The sequence below is a fragment of the Saccostrea cucullata genome, unplaced genomic scaffold (genome assembly GCF_032062105.1).
Source record: "Saccostrea cucullata isolate Sc308-1 unplaced genomic scaffold, CSIRO_AGI_Scuc_v1 ctg694, whole genome shotgun sequence".
Lineage (NCBI taxonomy): Eukaryota > Metazoa > Mollusca > Bivalvia > Ostreida > Ostreidae > Saccostrea > Saccostrea cuccullata.
Window position 1 is genome coordinate 41,704 of NW_026918847.1, and position 17,022 is coordinate 58,725.

At 31.9% G+C, this 17,022-nt stretch overlaps 1 protein-coding gene and 1 long non-coding RNA gene across 2 annotated transcripts in view; one reads left to right on the forward strand and one right to left on the reverse strand.

Moving 5' to 3' along the window:
* LOC134272334 (uncharacterized) overlaps positions 1-17,022 on the reverse strand; it is a 101,239-nt gene that overhangs the window by 13,378 nt on the left and 70,839 nt on the right. The gene's annotated exons all lie outside the window — the stretch shown is intronic.
* On the forward strand, positions 9,480-10,842 carry LOC134272359 (uncharacterized). Its single transcript, XR_009993174.1, has 3 exons — positions 9,480-9,539; positions 10,390-10,500; positions 10,723-10,842. It is a non-coding gene; the product is annotated as an uncharacterized LOC134272359 (long non-coding RNA).

Genomic DNA, 17,022 nt, shown 5'->3' on the forward strand with positions numbered 1-17,022 from the left:
AGAAGAGTAATTTAGAGAAACAACATGTATCTCGATGTTGATATTGACGTTACAATGTTGGTTAACCGTGCATTTCACTCTTTGAATGACCCTCGGTATACATAGTAATATATGTAATATCTGTTTCTTGTTCGGTCTCGTCTGAAGCTAGACTATTAAAAGTAGAAATGTGCAACATTTAATGGTTTACACCATTTCATTAATCTTCAAATCATATTGAAAGCAAACTTTACTTACTTAAAAAAGCTAGTATTCCAATAGCCCGCAACTGCATAATCATCTTTTTTTTCTTTGTCTTCTATTCCTTTTGAGGATACTAAAGACAGTGATAAAGAGAAAGTGCGAAATATTGACCTTTCTTGTTCCCAAGTAGACTTTTCATCCACGTAATTATATTAATTAAATTCATGACAAATGAAAATATTCTATTGATTCAATGGATATTCAAATGTAGGCCTTTGAATGTCTTTCCCAAACACTCATTCTTTAAAGTACAACGATATTTTTTAAAGGATAGTGTTTTAAGCTAGCTTTTTAATTGAAGCTGATTTGCTTATATATGTATGTACATATATGTTTATTCACTTTGTTATTAGAAGACCCATTTTTTCGATTTTCCGCATAAAATGTTCTTTTGTTCAGTGTAAGCTCTACAAATAAATAGGACTGACCTTGATTAAATATAAATATAAAGTATTTGACGATTTGAGAAAAATATATTTTATAGCTGTTTATTGTGTTTATCAAGAGGTAGGAATTTAAGATTGTTCTTTCCAGCTTTCCTTTTTTCACCTAAAGCTTTTTAATAATATTTTAAAATCATAACTGTAAGTACATATATAATGAAAACTCCAGTGTCCCGTTTTACCATAGAACGTTTGTAAAATTTAGACGCACGCAAAAACGGCATTTAAATGTGCGTGTGTAAATAAGACTGAAATTAATACAATGTTAAGTTCTTGTTAAATCGCAGGTAACCAGCTGTTTACTTTAAGATAATCGTTATGAATTCTTTATGCCAATTGCAAGAAGAGGATATATCTGGTTCGAAATTCTATCATGGTTGATATTAATTTAGTAAAATTAAATTAACATACATGTAGGAATTAAACTCTAATTTTTAGGAAAAAAATTGAATTTTTCTCCATCTGTTGGTACATCTTAACCCATTGACATTTGCAATATTATAAAAATATATATATATATATAGACTGTCTCTTTTACTATTGTATACCCACTCTATTTTCTTCATTCTTAATGGTTGAAATTAATCGTTTACATTTTTTTAATTGGGCTTTAAAGAGAAAAGCAAATTATTTGAACGTCTGCTGACCAAAATATTTGCCTTTTTATTTATCATGTTTTAAGTTCTGAAGTTGTACAACAGTTAAATTTCTATAAACAGTTGTAGGCAAGTTGACTTTGTAAGGTATATTTTTTGTTACTTTAATTTATATTCTTTGTTTCTTTCTAAATGATAAAAACAACGTGGGTATTTTTCAGTGACAATGAAAATATCTGAAACATATTTTTTGTTAAAATCCATGCTGAGTGTTTTTTCCTCATTAAGGTAAAAGTGCTGATTGCGTTTACTTTTTTCCCAAGACACATAAACTTGGGTACAATACTGTATATGCTACATTTACTGAAACTAAAACTGTTCAACCTAATAGCTCAAAATACTATTTCCCTTTTTCTTCTTTTTATACCTCCTGCTTGAAAAGCGGGAGGGTACAGTAATCGGTTTGTTCGTCCGTCTGTTACACTTTTGGGTACCCATCTTTTATCCGCAACTCTTCTCATACACTATGCCACTGAATGAAATTGATGGAACCTTCACATATTTTTTATTACATATTGCCATTGTCCACTTCCTATTTTACGTTTTGACCCGACGCATAATTTGGGTTTCCCACAGTAAAACATGGACACTGTCATGCATTATATTTATATGAGAGGCGAGGGGTATCATTTAGTGAGCACATTGCTCACAGTACCTCTAGTTTGTTCCCGATATCGTAAGTACAGAAGATCTGTAGCTACTTGTTATTGTTTTCCTTTCATTTTTAATTTGAATATTGATTAAAAAACGTCTACAAGACGTATTCTTGTCATAAAATAAATCAAAAGTAAAGCCTTGACGTGCAATTTTATCAAATCTCAAAACTTATATTAAGAATTCAAAAGTATAAAACTCAAATAAAAAATATCGAACCTCTCGCTTTATTTTTATTTACAATACATTAACATCAGACGTTCGAAAGCAAAAAGATTTGCTCTAGGAATTTTAGACATGTTTTACTTTGAGAAGAACGAGGGCAAAACCTTTCCCCTATGGGTTATAAATGTATACATGCTTTAGGAGTGTGAAACGAAATTCAGCATTCCGTATAACTTGGAACACTTGAAGATTGATTTCCAACTTCCTACATGTATAAGATAATGAATGTAAAAATCTCTTAAACACTTTAATATTCATTAGTAGATTGGAACATCAAATACGTTTACATAAGGAAGAACGGTGACAAAATACGATACGCGTATCATTTATTTTATTTTTTACATAGATTTAAAATCAAAACCATACCTAAGGATTTTATCAGCATCTTAAATATTCAACTGTAGCGCACATGCATGCAGATCAGTAATTAGAGCATCTTCTCTCCTCTGCACAGTTTAAAAAACTTTTAAATTTACCAGTTTTGTAATCATTGTAAGAATTATCTATAAAAATCCCGACTCCGGCTTACATTTTACATCAATTTATTTTGACATCCTGTATAATCGCATACATTCATGTTGTTGAAAGTTTATTCCTTAAATTTGAAAGGATAAAAATAAATGAGTAGTTTTACATGATGTTGTTCAATACGATGAATACATAAATTTATGTGTCTCATCACGCTTTGAAAATGAATATTAAAGAAAATTAGTGTTATGACTGTAAATAAAATTTTAGCCAATATGTATTTTATTCAACTCGTAATGGATTAATTATTATGACAGTCGTGCTAAAAAATCCATTGCCCTTATTTGCAACTCCTTTCATGATTTAGGCAGCAACTGTGTCAAAAGGAATAAGACTTTTTTATATTGATCGTGAAGCCCTGTTTCGGTTTTCGATCGCGACGCAGCGTCAAACCAAAAAACGTAAACATAGGTAGTGACTGTTCCTTCTCCCAGCGGTTGGCAATAGAAGTGAAAGTCATCGGTCTTTCGAACATGATCTTAAAACTTATATCCCATGTCATGGTAGGCGTTGGCACGATAAAGAATCCTCGAGCTTACTGCTCAATGGCCCTGAATTCCGAGTATCTGACTAAATTTGAAGCCCTTCACTGGCAAACGGGGACTTATCCATATGAGTGAAACATTCTTGAGTGAACGTTAAACAATATACAATCAATCAATATACGACATTGTAAAATAACAATTCTTTACACTTTTGAAATAAAAATTCTTGGTTAATAAAATACCATTTTCTGTCGATTTATGCAGTGATTTGATTTTTTTCCAAATGTTTTATATTAGGTGAAAGTCTTTTTAAAAAGCTCTTAAGATATTAAAAAAGCGTTTCATTATGTATGCTTTAGAAATTTGAGAAGGAAATAGTGGATACTACTATCGTTCTGGTTCATTTCTTGCTATCATATGATTTATAAGATTTCTTCAAGCATGTAAATCTAAAACAGTTAGAACCAAAAACAAATATAATCTTTATGCAGGTGTAGTTTGTACGTCTAGTGACACTTTTATGCTCAAAATCACTGTCTGTTCAACGAATCATCATTTGAAAAAAAATCTTTTAAAGTATTCTTTGTTAAGAATAGCAATTGGTACATATGGAACTTAATAAGCATAATAAAAAGACTCTTTGGAACTTACATACTCGTATACGTATTTAAATTTTCCTCTATTTGGTTGGTTTTTATGTATGAACAAGCATGCAAAACTATTTCTGAAAAACACAGAATATTGTAATCGATTTATTGATTGATTGTGTGTTGTTTAACCTCCCTCTCGAGAATTTTTCAATCGTTTGGAGACGCCATCACTTGCAATCGGAGGGCTACACATTTTGTCCCAGGCTCGGCACTCAGGGACTTTGAGAAGTGAGGGATCTTTTTCGTGCCAGAACCTACTGCCACACGAGGCCTCGGTTTATACGGTCTCATCCGAAGGACCGGTCTCCACGTCCTTCAGTGAGTGGGATTCGAACCAGCGGCGTTAGGATTGACTCCTTACTTCACGACTCTAGAGCAGACGCTCTAATCACTGCGCCACGAGGGCGAATATTGTAATTGAACAGCGATTCAATGATGATAATTTCATTTATTCAAAAGTTTATACTATGTCATGAAGAATACTGATACTTCAAAACATTTTTTTTATTTCTCAAATTAACCAATCTAGATGACTTGTACTGATAGGTAATTTTTGTATTATCGCTACATGCAATTATACAAAAGTATACAAAAAAATCCAAAAGGTAAAGGAAAAATAGAATTAACAAAATGCATCCGCTTGCTCCTAAAATAAAGTATCCAAAACGAAATACAGTGAAACCTGTCTAATCCGACATGCACTGGCAGACAAATTTTGTGTCAGAATAGAGAGGATGTCGGATTGCACAGTGTTAAAAACATGGAAAACTATAAAATGGAAAAGAAATTTAACGTCAGAATTAACAGTGTGTCGGAATATATTCAGTTGTCGGATTAGACAGTTTTCACTGTACATGTATGCAGTGTATAAATAATACTTTCTTATTAATTAATCAGCAATGCATGAAATGCTTCATTTTCGGTGAAACTAATAATCAGTACATCTAAAGAAAATTCAATAAAAAAATTGTTATCAGAAATTAGCTCTTGGTGTGCTCTGCTTCATTTATGCGCTGGAGAACAGAATAATTTCTTCTCTTTAGCTTACACTGGTGTTCGAATTTTTGTTCAGTATTTTTGACGCTTAAAATGACATTTTTATATTCATCTTATTACCTGATAATTACTTTGACATCTTTGATAAAAGGACTTTTTGCATAATTATCATAAACTTTAAGAAATAATACAAAATAATATTATATTTCCTTACCACTTTTGAAGAGAATTTCAAAGGACACATTGACTTCATGTTTGACCTAGGTTTCAAAAACAATTTATCTTTACTTTTGAATGGCATGTAATGAGGTGTCCGTGTCCCTATTTGACACCAAATGTCATAACAAAATGGCATCATATCTACTCAAACACTGGAATCGGAGTGCGAAGTTCATAGATGTTTTTGTTGAAAAGAGTTCTTTCTTTTAATAACATCATTTTTCGTTTCTTCATCTTAAATATTGATTGTTTTTCAGAAACTTTAACGGTCCCTCAAAACTGCTATACGGGAGCAACAGTGTTTCTAAAAAAACATTGGGGTTTTTCTTTGATTGTTTTGTTTTGATTTTATCAACCTGTGATCGTTAATCGTGATGTAGTTTTTGCACTTATACATGCAAAATAAAATGTCCGTACTCTTGCTGAGCATTCACATTAATGAATTATATCTAATTAAGTCACCCAGTAAATTATTAAAACGCCACAGAGTACTCAAAATAGCCGAATTTTTCTTAATGTATATTGTAAATAATCTAATATTATTTTTATTGTCAATTACTTAAAATGTCACACTGTAAAGAATAAGGTGTTGTTGTTTGGTAATGCTAGATTTGTATTTCCTCATTTCGTAGAAACGAAAAGATGTATCGACAAAAGTTAACATTAGGTTCATAGAATATGATCATACCATTTTTACTTGGAGCCCAGAGCGTAAGTCTTGATTGACACCAAAGACGACTCCACAGATATGTTTTGTACCCACTTCATAGGCTGTAACAGGAGTCACACCTGAAATGACAGAGAAAAAAATAATTATTTATCTTCTGACATTAAAAAATACTGTTTGATGTTTGTCCATTTTTTTAATGTGTTTGCCAGAAATGCAAAAATGTTTGATTTTTTTGTAACATGCAATTACATGTAAGAGTGCACAACATGTTTGTAGACTTATAGTTTAAAAAGAATAAATATTTAAGACAGTTATCTTAAAATTGTTCTGACTAAAAGCATTACTTTCAGCAGAATTAAGAGGGGGATTATTTTAAGTTATAGAAACTTCGAAGTTCTTGACTGGTTTGCTTAACACATTCTTGCACGTTCACAAATTATTATTGTGTTCTTTAAAATTGAATACACCGGTAAAACATAAACTGTTTTTCTCAACATGGCCCATCTCTTTTAATGTTTATGTTTAAAATTCACCGGGTGTGCTCAATTTAAAGTCTGCACATTCCACTGAGTACGGACTGACATTATGTTTTGAGTGTTTTCTCCTTTCAAACATTTTCATTCTGAATTTTTCTAGACTAAAGTAAAAAAAAGTCATTAAAATACAAAAGTTAGCCATTTTTAGCATTAAGAATAAAATTTAATTTTATTTAACAAGGACGTTTCAATCACATCCGACCAGAAATTCGAAGTTTCATTGACTTCAAGATGAAATTATATTTTTATTAAATTTTCTTGTTGAATACACTTATAATATCTAAGTTTTAATATAATGTAGTAAACCTCAGAAAATATTAATTTTGCAACTTTAAAAACAATATGTTTAGTTCATGTAACAGTTAAAAATGATAGTAATTTCTTTCATGAATTTCAAATATTGTTTCCAATTAAATAGACAAATATAGTTTTTTTTCTTATAATTACATTATTGAAATCATTACACATGTTACATATAAAGGATTATCTTCATTCGTCAGGGACTAATGTTCCATGTTGTTGCTCCAAAATATCCACTAACAAGCATTCCAGCAGTAATTCTTGAGGTGCTTGTTAGCTCTCTTATAAATATACTTTCTATGTAATTTTGAGCTTATTTACTGTTTAATCTTTGCATTTTATATTGTAACTAGAAAATAAATTATTATCTAATTTTAACAAGTTCTTTTATGTTAATAGCAGCTTCAACTTATTTAAGAGGCAGTCCACCGAAAAACCAGGCAGTGTTGTATTAATAGGCGGCACATCGAATGTGAGGAATATTTGGTATTTTATTAAAAACAATATCAGTGTAGTCCAAAAGCAATAATGTAACTAAAGATTTGTTTGAAAATTGCTTATTTCGTAAAATATCCTTGTGTTTTGTGTTTTTGAATTCCCCTATATAAACCATTGAAAGTAGGTAAGAAACAAAGAGCTGTAATTTCTAATACAATATTTACGGGACTATAATTCACACTTAAATAAATCTAGAAATATTACATCTTTTTGTTTAAAAAATAAAATCATTGGGAAAAACACTTTTAATAGAAGTTTTCTGGCAAAATATATAGACGTTTTTATGAAAATTTGCGACACAAGAGTTATCTCCCGTGGCATCAGTAAATCTGCTAAACACATTTTCATCGGAATCCTAGTGAAATATTTAGAATCGATACACTAAAGAAAATTATTAAACAAAAAATAAATAATTTATTTTCAAAATATAATTCATTTTCGCCTCCAAACATAATATTTAGATTAAAATTGGCTATAATATTCAGGTTTAATTCACGTTAATGTTATAGAAAGATAAAGATGTTAGTCAGTGATGCATTTTATGATTTTATCAAGCTCAACTGTGTATATTTATAAATCTACTTTCAATTATAGGGTACTTGAAAACGAAATAAACATCGCGGTCTTCATAAAAGTAAAAGATTTTCTTGATTGTACAAACATTCTCTAAATAGTTAGTGGGTTTTTTGAAGTCATCATAAGGTAAAAAATCAATGTTTCATTTGAATTGCCGACATGTAATGATCAGATTCATGTTTACCGTATTTATTAGAGGTCCATATATCTCTTCCTTCGTCTAAAAAATCTCATATCCACTGAATTTTCTTTTTGTTCCTATTTTTTTGCTTTAAAAAATGATACCTTTACTTTAATTCGATTGTTCTCGAGTTGAACAGCGCATCCTTACAATTATATAGTTACAATAAACTACGTTTATCGATGATGCGATATATCCAATAATAAATATCTGTCCCACCTGTTTGTTTACGCGGCAACCAAACTCCCCTCCTCAACGAAAGAGCGCACCAAGGGAGATAATCTCGAAACTTGCGTATTCTGTATGAAGTTTGTCAGAGGTCAGAGGTCAATACGTGACCTAATCACACGGAGCAATAATATCTACCGGTACATAAATTATATTATTATACCTCATTATAAATATTCTACACACCGCGTTATCTGATTGGTTCTAGGTTATCACATGATCGGGCCGTAAAACTTCATATTTCCCGTCGTCGGCACGCTTTTCATCATATTCCACCTCTTCGGAACACCTAGTGAATTTTCCCGCAATATAATTCTCGTTCGTTGAACGAAAACTCCCGAGAGTAGTAGACGTCACAATAGCCTGGTTTACGTCACAAAACTTTACGTTAACAATGAAAGTGAATTTGAGAGCGGTGCCGAATTCGAAAGTTTATGTTTATTTCAAAGGTTTTGCTTGTTTCGGTATAATAAACAATTCATTGCATGAATGTTCGGGAAATATGAAGACTTATTCAGCCAAGAAATATCATATTCCCCTCGGGCGAAGCCCTCGGGGAATATGATTTTCTTGGCTGAAAAAGTCTTCATATTTCCCTCACTATCATGCAATAAATGTATAATATGACCTGCTTTACTTGCTTTTCATGTATAAAAATGAACAAAATAAGCAAATAAAATGATAATTATTTTATTTACAATGTAAACAAGTACGTATTTCATTCAGTTCTTTGGATATCGATTCAACCTGTGTACATAGAGAACCCCCCCCCCCCCCCTAGCGTTTGTTTACTTTTTTTCACTTTTGTCAGCTGCACAGTCTCTAACGTTCATCCTTATTTTTTGGGTAGACCTTTGAATAAATTTTCTTGATAAACTATTATTCTATCTTTAAACTCTACTCACGATAAATGTGTAAATCTGTTGGAAAATATCATTGCAATCATGCAATGAACAGCTGCCAAACACCTCGGCGTTTTCGTAGTTCGATGTAAAGCTGTCGCCAGTGTCTCCGTGTTTATCAGTGTTTTACGATAAGTATACCTTTAGTTACTGAAATCGTAGAATGTTTTTGATCAAACTGCAAATTAACTTGCTCGGACAAGTGTCTCGATCCTTCAAATCCATCCATCCCTTTTCAGCGACCGAAATTCCTCCAACTTTTTATCATCAAACTTCGGACGTGTTTCTTGTGTCTTTTCAGCATTGGTGATCAATTTTCACGAATGAAGATATTCCCAGACAACAATCCATTCACTATTACTGATCACAAGTAGCCTTTCACAAAATATTCCCTTCGAAATAGATTCCTTAGCCCATAGACGTATAAGAGAGGGACTGCTGACTCATTTTCGCGCCAAATTAGCTTCATGTTTTCGCTTCGCCCTCACCGGGAGGCATAGAAAGACTTCCGGTCGTATTAGCTGCAGTGTTTTCATCGCAGACTTTGGGGTAAATATTGCTAATATATTGTATATTTTACTATTTTAAGCCTGCACCTCAATAATAATTTACATAAAGTGGATATCTATGATGTATTTTTGCAGCTATAAAGAGAAATTAAAAAGATAACACGTATTACATGAGACCATGCATCTTGATGTTTACATCATGTCGTTGTCGGTACAACATTATTAATTCTGAATAAAAATGTTCTCTTGTTGAAAAGTTTCTCCTTTTATCTTCATAAACATTGTAGACTCAGGTCCTTATAAACCGGTGAGCAAGGAGGGAAAATTAGCAAGTAGCACGTTTCGTTTTAAAAGAGGGGGGGGGGGGTATGTAAATGTAGGACAAGTTATCTCGGGAAAAAAAAACTTGAAGACGAGCAAATAAAAAAGGGAAGAAAATTGTCAGAACAATCTGTAGAAAAATACTACTAGTATTTTATGTAGGAGGGGCCGGTTGGGGGCAACTTTTAGTGTACATTTTCAACAGTAAATGGGTACACTGTATATGTTGTGGACCCCCCTCCCCCTTCCCTCATCAATATAATACTTGTATGTGCTATTCAAACATTAGAAACTACCTTTGCTTTAATGTTTCCCTTAAATAAATATTATTTAAAACTCGATCATATGTTTTTCTTTTCCTTTTTTTTATTTACTCAACAAAGATTTGTCCCCAAAACTGAAATTCCTTAAATTCCCAAAAAAGAGGCCTGAGAGTTTCTCAACATTTTAAAGACTTGATCATAGTATTGAGATGTATTATTTACTTTTTTGTATATCCAAGAATGTATAATACGGATGTAAAACTTTTACATCATTTAAAGATGAACACTTGTTCATGTAATCTCCAGGTATGTCAGAAATCACTCGTCTCAACAGCAGACACAGATTGCAAGCAGAGGAAATGAAGAATGCTTAAATTTTTATGGGTGAATTTATCCTGACCACCATAAATCTATGAAGTAAGTGGCAATTTTTACTTATTTAATGATTTATATCACAATAAATTTTTTAAAATCATTTTGCTTCACTGTTTCATGGGGATTGTTGATCTTTTTTTCTGCTTTTGTAGTTTTTTTTAATATACTAAATAATGAACAATTATTATCCCAGGTTTTACAAGTATATTTTATGGGGCTATTAAATTCTGTTCTTCATTGATTTTGCCTTTTTCATATTTTCAGAGTAACAGTACCTCTCTTGATTGATTCTACAAGATTCTGAAGTTGTTTTCCCAAAAGACCTTGACCTGCTTTATAAGGGTGTTTTTAGTGAGATCCAAGGATGAATAAGACAACAAATAGTTGTTCAGTAAGCTGTAAAGCTTAAAATTGTGTTGCTGCATAAAATGTAGCCACGCTCAAAACGGCACTGAAACAAAAATTGACATGTGTTGTTTCAACAATACTGCAAATGAATAAAAAATAATATCAGAAACTTTTATGTTTTTTTCTGAGCCATCTCTCTCCATGGTATTTGTAAAAAAAAAAAAAAAGAATTAAGACTTCCAAGAATTTAATTAATAAAATAATATTCTTTCCAAACATTTTCCCACTCCTTGGACTGTAAATTCTGAGCAAAGAAATGTGTGATGAACATTTCAAATTTCTATGTGATGCATACATGTATAAACTAAAATATACTACATGTACAAGGCCTAAATGTATGACATTCTAACTTAAACTTAGCCAATGCATATTTTTGTATTTTTGAACACCTAGTTTTTAGGCTCAAGTGAGCTTTTCAAATGACATTTTGTCCGTTGCATGTTCAACTAAAATTTTCACAATTTCGACTTCTTCTCCAGTACCTCTGGGTCAATTTTAACCAAACCGGTACAAAGCATCCTTGGGTGAAGAGGAGTTTGAATTCTTAAAATGAAGGGCCAAGTTCCCTACAAAGGGATTTATTCAAGAAGAGACAAAAATAGGGTGGGGTCTTGAAAAAAGAATTCAAGAACCACTGGGCCAGAAAGTAAAAACTGTGGAAGCATCTTGGGATTAGTGTAGATTCTAAATTGTTCAAATCATGACCCCCCTGGTTGGGCCGGGTCACACTAAGGAATCAATGTTTTACATAGAAATATATAGGAAAAAACTTTAAAACTCTTCTCAAGTCAAAGAACCACTGGACCAAAAAACCTGAAACTTATGTGGAAGCATCCTAAGGTAGTGCAAATTCTATATAATTTAATCATGATCCCTGGAGGTAGAGCAGGGTCACAATAGGGAAGCCATTAGTTATACATAGAATTTAATATAAAAGGAAAAATTCTTTTTCTTAAGAATCACAGCCAGAAAAACCTGTGTGAAAGCCTCTGGGGTAGTGTAGATTCTAAATTGTTCAATTCATGACCCCAGGGGTAGAATGAGGCCATGACTTAGAATCCAAGTTTTACATGGAAATGTATAGGAAAAAAATAAAAATTTTCTCAGTAACCACTAGGTCCACAGGTGCTTGACGACAGGACACCCCCCCCCTTTCGATATAGACCCCTGGGGTTTTGCGATTTTTTCTTATAAGTAATCTTCCATTGACATATTTGTGATAAGATCTATACCAACATTAACAAATCAAAAATTAAAACAAATGTTGTATAAAATCTACCCTACATTCTATATATAAAAATCAACTATATCTAGAGATTGGTTAGAAATTTTTATAAAATGTTGATTTAAGCAAATTTTCTGAATTGATTTTAACTTTTGAAAATTGATTTAGTGGTAGGCCATAAAATCTTTGAAAATTTAATGTTTTCCTAAAACATTGCTTAATTATGCCATATTTAATTATTATTATTATTAATGTTAAATAAGTCAATTTTGTGTAACGACCCCATCTCCTCAGGACAACAATTTAGTGAAGTTATAATTACTTACTTTAAAACGGAATCCATGGTATGGTTATGCTACATTTGGCCTCCTTTTTGATGTAAAAACCAAAAGTTAAACAGTTAAAATTGTGATTCTTTTATTTTAGGAATTTAAAGTCTCGCTTGTTTCAAAACCGGCAATAAATTAGATTCCAAGAGTGTAGGGAAGCCACAAGAGAGTTTAAAAATTTGATATATTACTGAAATTCCTAAAAAAAAATAAAGGAAATTCATAAAAAAAATTGAGATACGTTTCAATTCGAGAAACATAGAGCAAAAGCTTGCTTATCTGAGATTGTTATACACAAGAATCATCGTACAGTATACCCTTATTTAATGACTAGGAGGTAAACAGTCAAAATGTTGTCCCGAGGTAGTGGGGAGACCTGGGAAACTGTTGCTACCCCACTACCGAGGGACAACAGTTTGACTGTTGCACCGAGTAGTCATTGAATAAGTTTGGAATGCCTAATCTACTATATATTTAATTTAATTGGAATCAAAACGCACAAACAATCAATAAAAAGTTTTCACATCTGTTTATTTACATACTTGTTTATTAATTAGCTGAACACATAATATAAAGATTAAATTAATATTTTTAATTTTAAGTAATACTTAATAAATTGATTGTTTGTGTGTTTTATTTAAACTTGATTAATTATAGAGCAGGTAAATAGTGATCATCAAAACGATTTAATTTCACGATGTCGCTTTAATCAGGCAACAGTTCATTCTGTGGTCCGGTCAACAGTTCACTGTTTCATGATCATGCAAAAACAAAAAGTAATCCATGAAACAGTTCAAAATGCCTAATTATAATTCAAATAGTAGGTTAGGTAATATTAGTACTTAGTAGTGCATGAAATATAAAAATTTGGTAGACTGGCTAGGTTGTGCTCTGCGTGTTCTGAAACGGAATATGTTATTAAACTGATTAATATTGGCATCAAAATGAAAAAAATCGGAAATGACATATTTTGCTACCCTTCTGTAACTTATTTACCCTACAATAGAAAGAAGACACATTTTCTAAAAAAAAAAAAAAAGATGATAGTAGGATTGTAATAATGAGATATTGCATTGTTCCTGGAGATACCAAATATCGGAGACCAAGGGGTGGAGGGGGAGGGGGTTTATCCTATCTTGTCCAACGTTTAATCTAATGATTTTATTCAAAGCATTATAAGATGTATGTGGTTTATCATGAACAATTAACCTTGACATATTTTTTCTGTATAGTCATTATCAAAAGAAATTATAAATATTAATAGGATTTGTGCACGTATATAAACAAGGCAAAAATGAAAATACATTATGCAATAAAAAAATAAAAACATATACTTTTGAAGCCGACGATATATCTATCATTCCGAATAAATTAATAATGAATTAAAAATAAATCCATATTCAATTTACTGGATGCAAATATCCTATTTTTAGATAAAGAAAACATTGTGCTCCATAAAATCTTAAATGCTGATTGTTCCCAAACCAAAGCTATTTCAAAGAAATCCTATTTTGATTTGCTTTCATTCTGAAAATATTGATTTATTTAAAACACTTTAAAAACATTTTTGATGCCAACAGTCAATCTTTTCATCATTTAAATAAAAGTAAATCTTTTTAATGATCAATATACCACTTTAGAAGAAATTAAGTCAGAGAGATTGCCGATATTTCTTACTTTCTTTTCCATTAAGTATCTTCAAATCTTTAGCAAAAGAAAAAAGAAAAAAAGATGATTGTTCAAATGCATATTTTGGGATTATTAGCTCTCTTGAGTAAGTAAAATGAATTTCTTACAATGTGATTTGAAGATTAAGGAAAATTAACATAAACATGTATATGCATAGATTGAAATGTAAACTAAGAAGAGTTTTTCCACGTTTTTACTTATTGATAGTTTAGCTTCAGACGAGGTCGAACAAAACAACAATAATTACATTTTTACTACCTATACCGATAATAAGTACATAAGTATTTAAACACACACATACAAATGTTTGGTGTCAATCAGGATTAGAGATTAAACAAACAACGCGTTGATCATCGATATTATTCAAAATTCATATCAAAATTATTGATCTTCTTGAAGCTGAACACGATTCGTAAAAGGAATCTGTCCGCCATTTTTGTTCTCGAGTCTTGCTACTCTGCAGACCTCTATAAATAGGACAGAACTTAGTCACTGTTCAGTGTAATTAGTCGACAACTTTGAAGAGGGACGTATGCTATACAGAACTCGGTATCGAGAATAATAGCGGAATACTTCGTCTAATGCAGAAAATTAAGATACCAAATAAGATACCAAATAAGTTAACAATTATATATGTAGTTGTAAGTAAGTGAAGTATACAAAAAAAACAGATAAACGTAACTGCAATGAAATATAAACAAAGGTAAGGCAAGATGACCAGCATGAACACGGGTCGCAATTCCACGCCGAAACACGTGATAATAAAGCAGTTAGGTGTAACGAATGCGACGGGTATACCCTAGTATTGATGTATCGTAGATAATGCTATCGAAAATGGCGTATGCTTATTTACGAGTCGTGTTCAGCTTTAATTCGGCATGAAAGAATTCAATGTACGTGGCCCTGTATATTACTTGAAAAAAGAAAAGCTGCAGCAGGTATATAGAAATCAAATTGAGTACAGGATGGGGAGGACGACTCATAGAGAAACTGATCAAAAGTCATCAGGCTTTAAGAGAGGTGCTAAGCAGATGACCGTTTATATACGTGTAGCTAGGATATTTCCCTAATTTTATGCGATTTACGTCTCTATTATTACAATCTAGTCTTTCACTGTTATGATCTTTTTATTCGCCCGAATCGAAAGATCCCAGACGTATATTGCTTTTATCCTTTAGGTCTGTCTGTCCGTCTGTTCGTCTGCAAACTTTAACCTTGGCTATAGCTTTTGAACCATGCATTGTTGAGACTTCATATTTGGTATAATTACTCCACTAATTAAGCTTTTTTTTAATTCTACCAAGGTCAATGACCTTGTGACCTTGACTGTGACCTATTTGCTAACAATATATCTTATGCAAACTTGAACCTTCGCCATAATTTTTAAACCATAAACGATAGGCACTTCATATTCTGTTTTGCTGACCACTGATTAAGTTCTTTTGAATGACACCACGGTCAATGACCCTGTGACCTCAACTTGACTTATACTGTACACAAAGCTTTTTTGTCGGCAAACTTTAATAACTTTCGCCATAACTTTTGAACAAAGAATAATAGAGGCTTTATATTTGGCATGTAAGCCCTTTCACAGGACACCAAGGTCAATGACCATGTGACCTTGGCTGTGTCCTATTTAACAAAAATAGTTTTTAGAACCTTCACCTTAACTTTTAAACCATGGGAGATAGAGACTTCATATTTGATATGCATACTTCACTAATCAAGTTCTTTAAATGACACCAAGATCCATAACTTTGTGACCTTGACTTGACTAATATGCTAAAAATATACTTTTTCGAACTTGGTTGCCGTCGGGCGCATAGTGTTTCACAAACACAACTTATTTTGGTCTTCTATATATTTATGTTTAGATATTATGAAATATTTATGATTAACGATACTTTTTAATTTCATAAATGTGTATGTATGTGAAAAAGGAACGGGGTATATTAATAAATTTTTATCGGGAGAACAATTATTATTTGTCATTTTAATTTTTCATTCTAATTAAAATTATATTCGCTCCATAATTCTGAGCGTGATTTAGTGATTTTCTTCTTGAGAAAATGTTCGGTAAATGTTTATTATGAACTTTCAATGTGTATTTAACGCATGAATTTGAATAGTATCTTGTTTAGATATGTCAGTTTCACTTGCACACAATTCGATACATTGAAATTACTTCAACACTTTTTTTTCCTCGTCTTTTGTTCTCTGCTTTCGCCTTATAAATAAAGAAAACTACATGCCTAATAGCTCGCTGTAAAATTGCTTGAAATTTCTTATGATCAAAATTCTAAGGAAATCAACTATGAGTGCACGCCAATGTACTGTTGAATTTTGGAAAATTTATCATAGTTCTCCATAATGTCAATGTATACATGTACGCTGTACATGTGTTAATCGACGCGAAAAACAACAATGATCGATTCCATACAATTCCATTACTGTATTGGAATATACAAGGAGCAAGGCTTACTGGCGGCGGGATCCCAGAAAACGAACACAGTGTTTGCGCTAGGGGATATAGAACTGAGCCCGAGGGAACCGGGACCGCACCAAAGCCGCGCCCATAGCGGTCCAAAAATTTCTGAAATGGTACCCGAAGCCTACATGTACCCCGAACGAACCAAGGGTTATGTGTGACCTGGATTCAACCTGTTTACCGTAAACAAAATGAACAACTCATCAATCTTCTTTATCGATAAAGTTTCGATGATAAGAGAAGTGTTTTCTCTCAACTTTCATTTTTCCTCATTCATACAAAGGTCCAAAGAAATGATGATGGTGCAGCAAAATAGTTATAGGTTCAAAATGAAACAGAAAAGTGTGATTCGATTGTAGGTTTGTTAGATTGATTCACATAAAATATCTTATACTTTTCAATACGAATCTAACTCTGATCTTTCA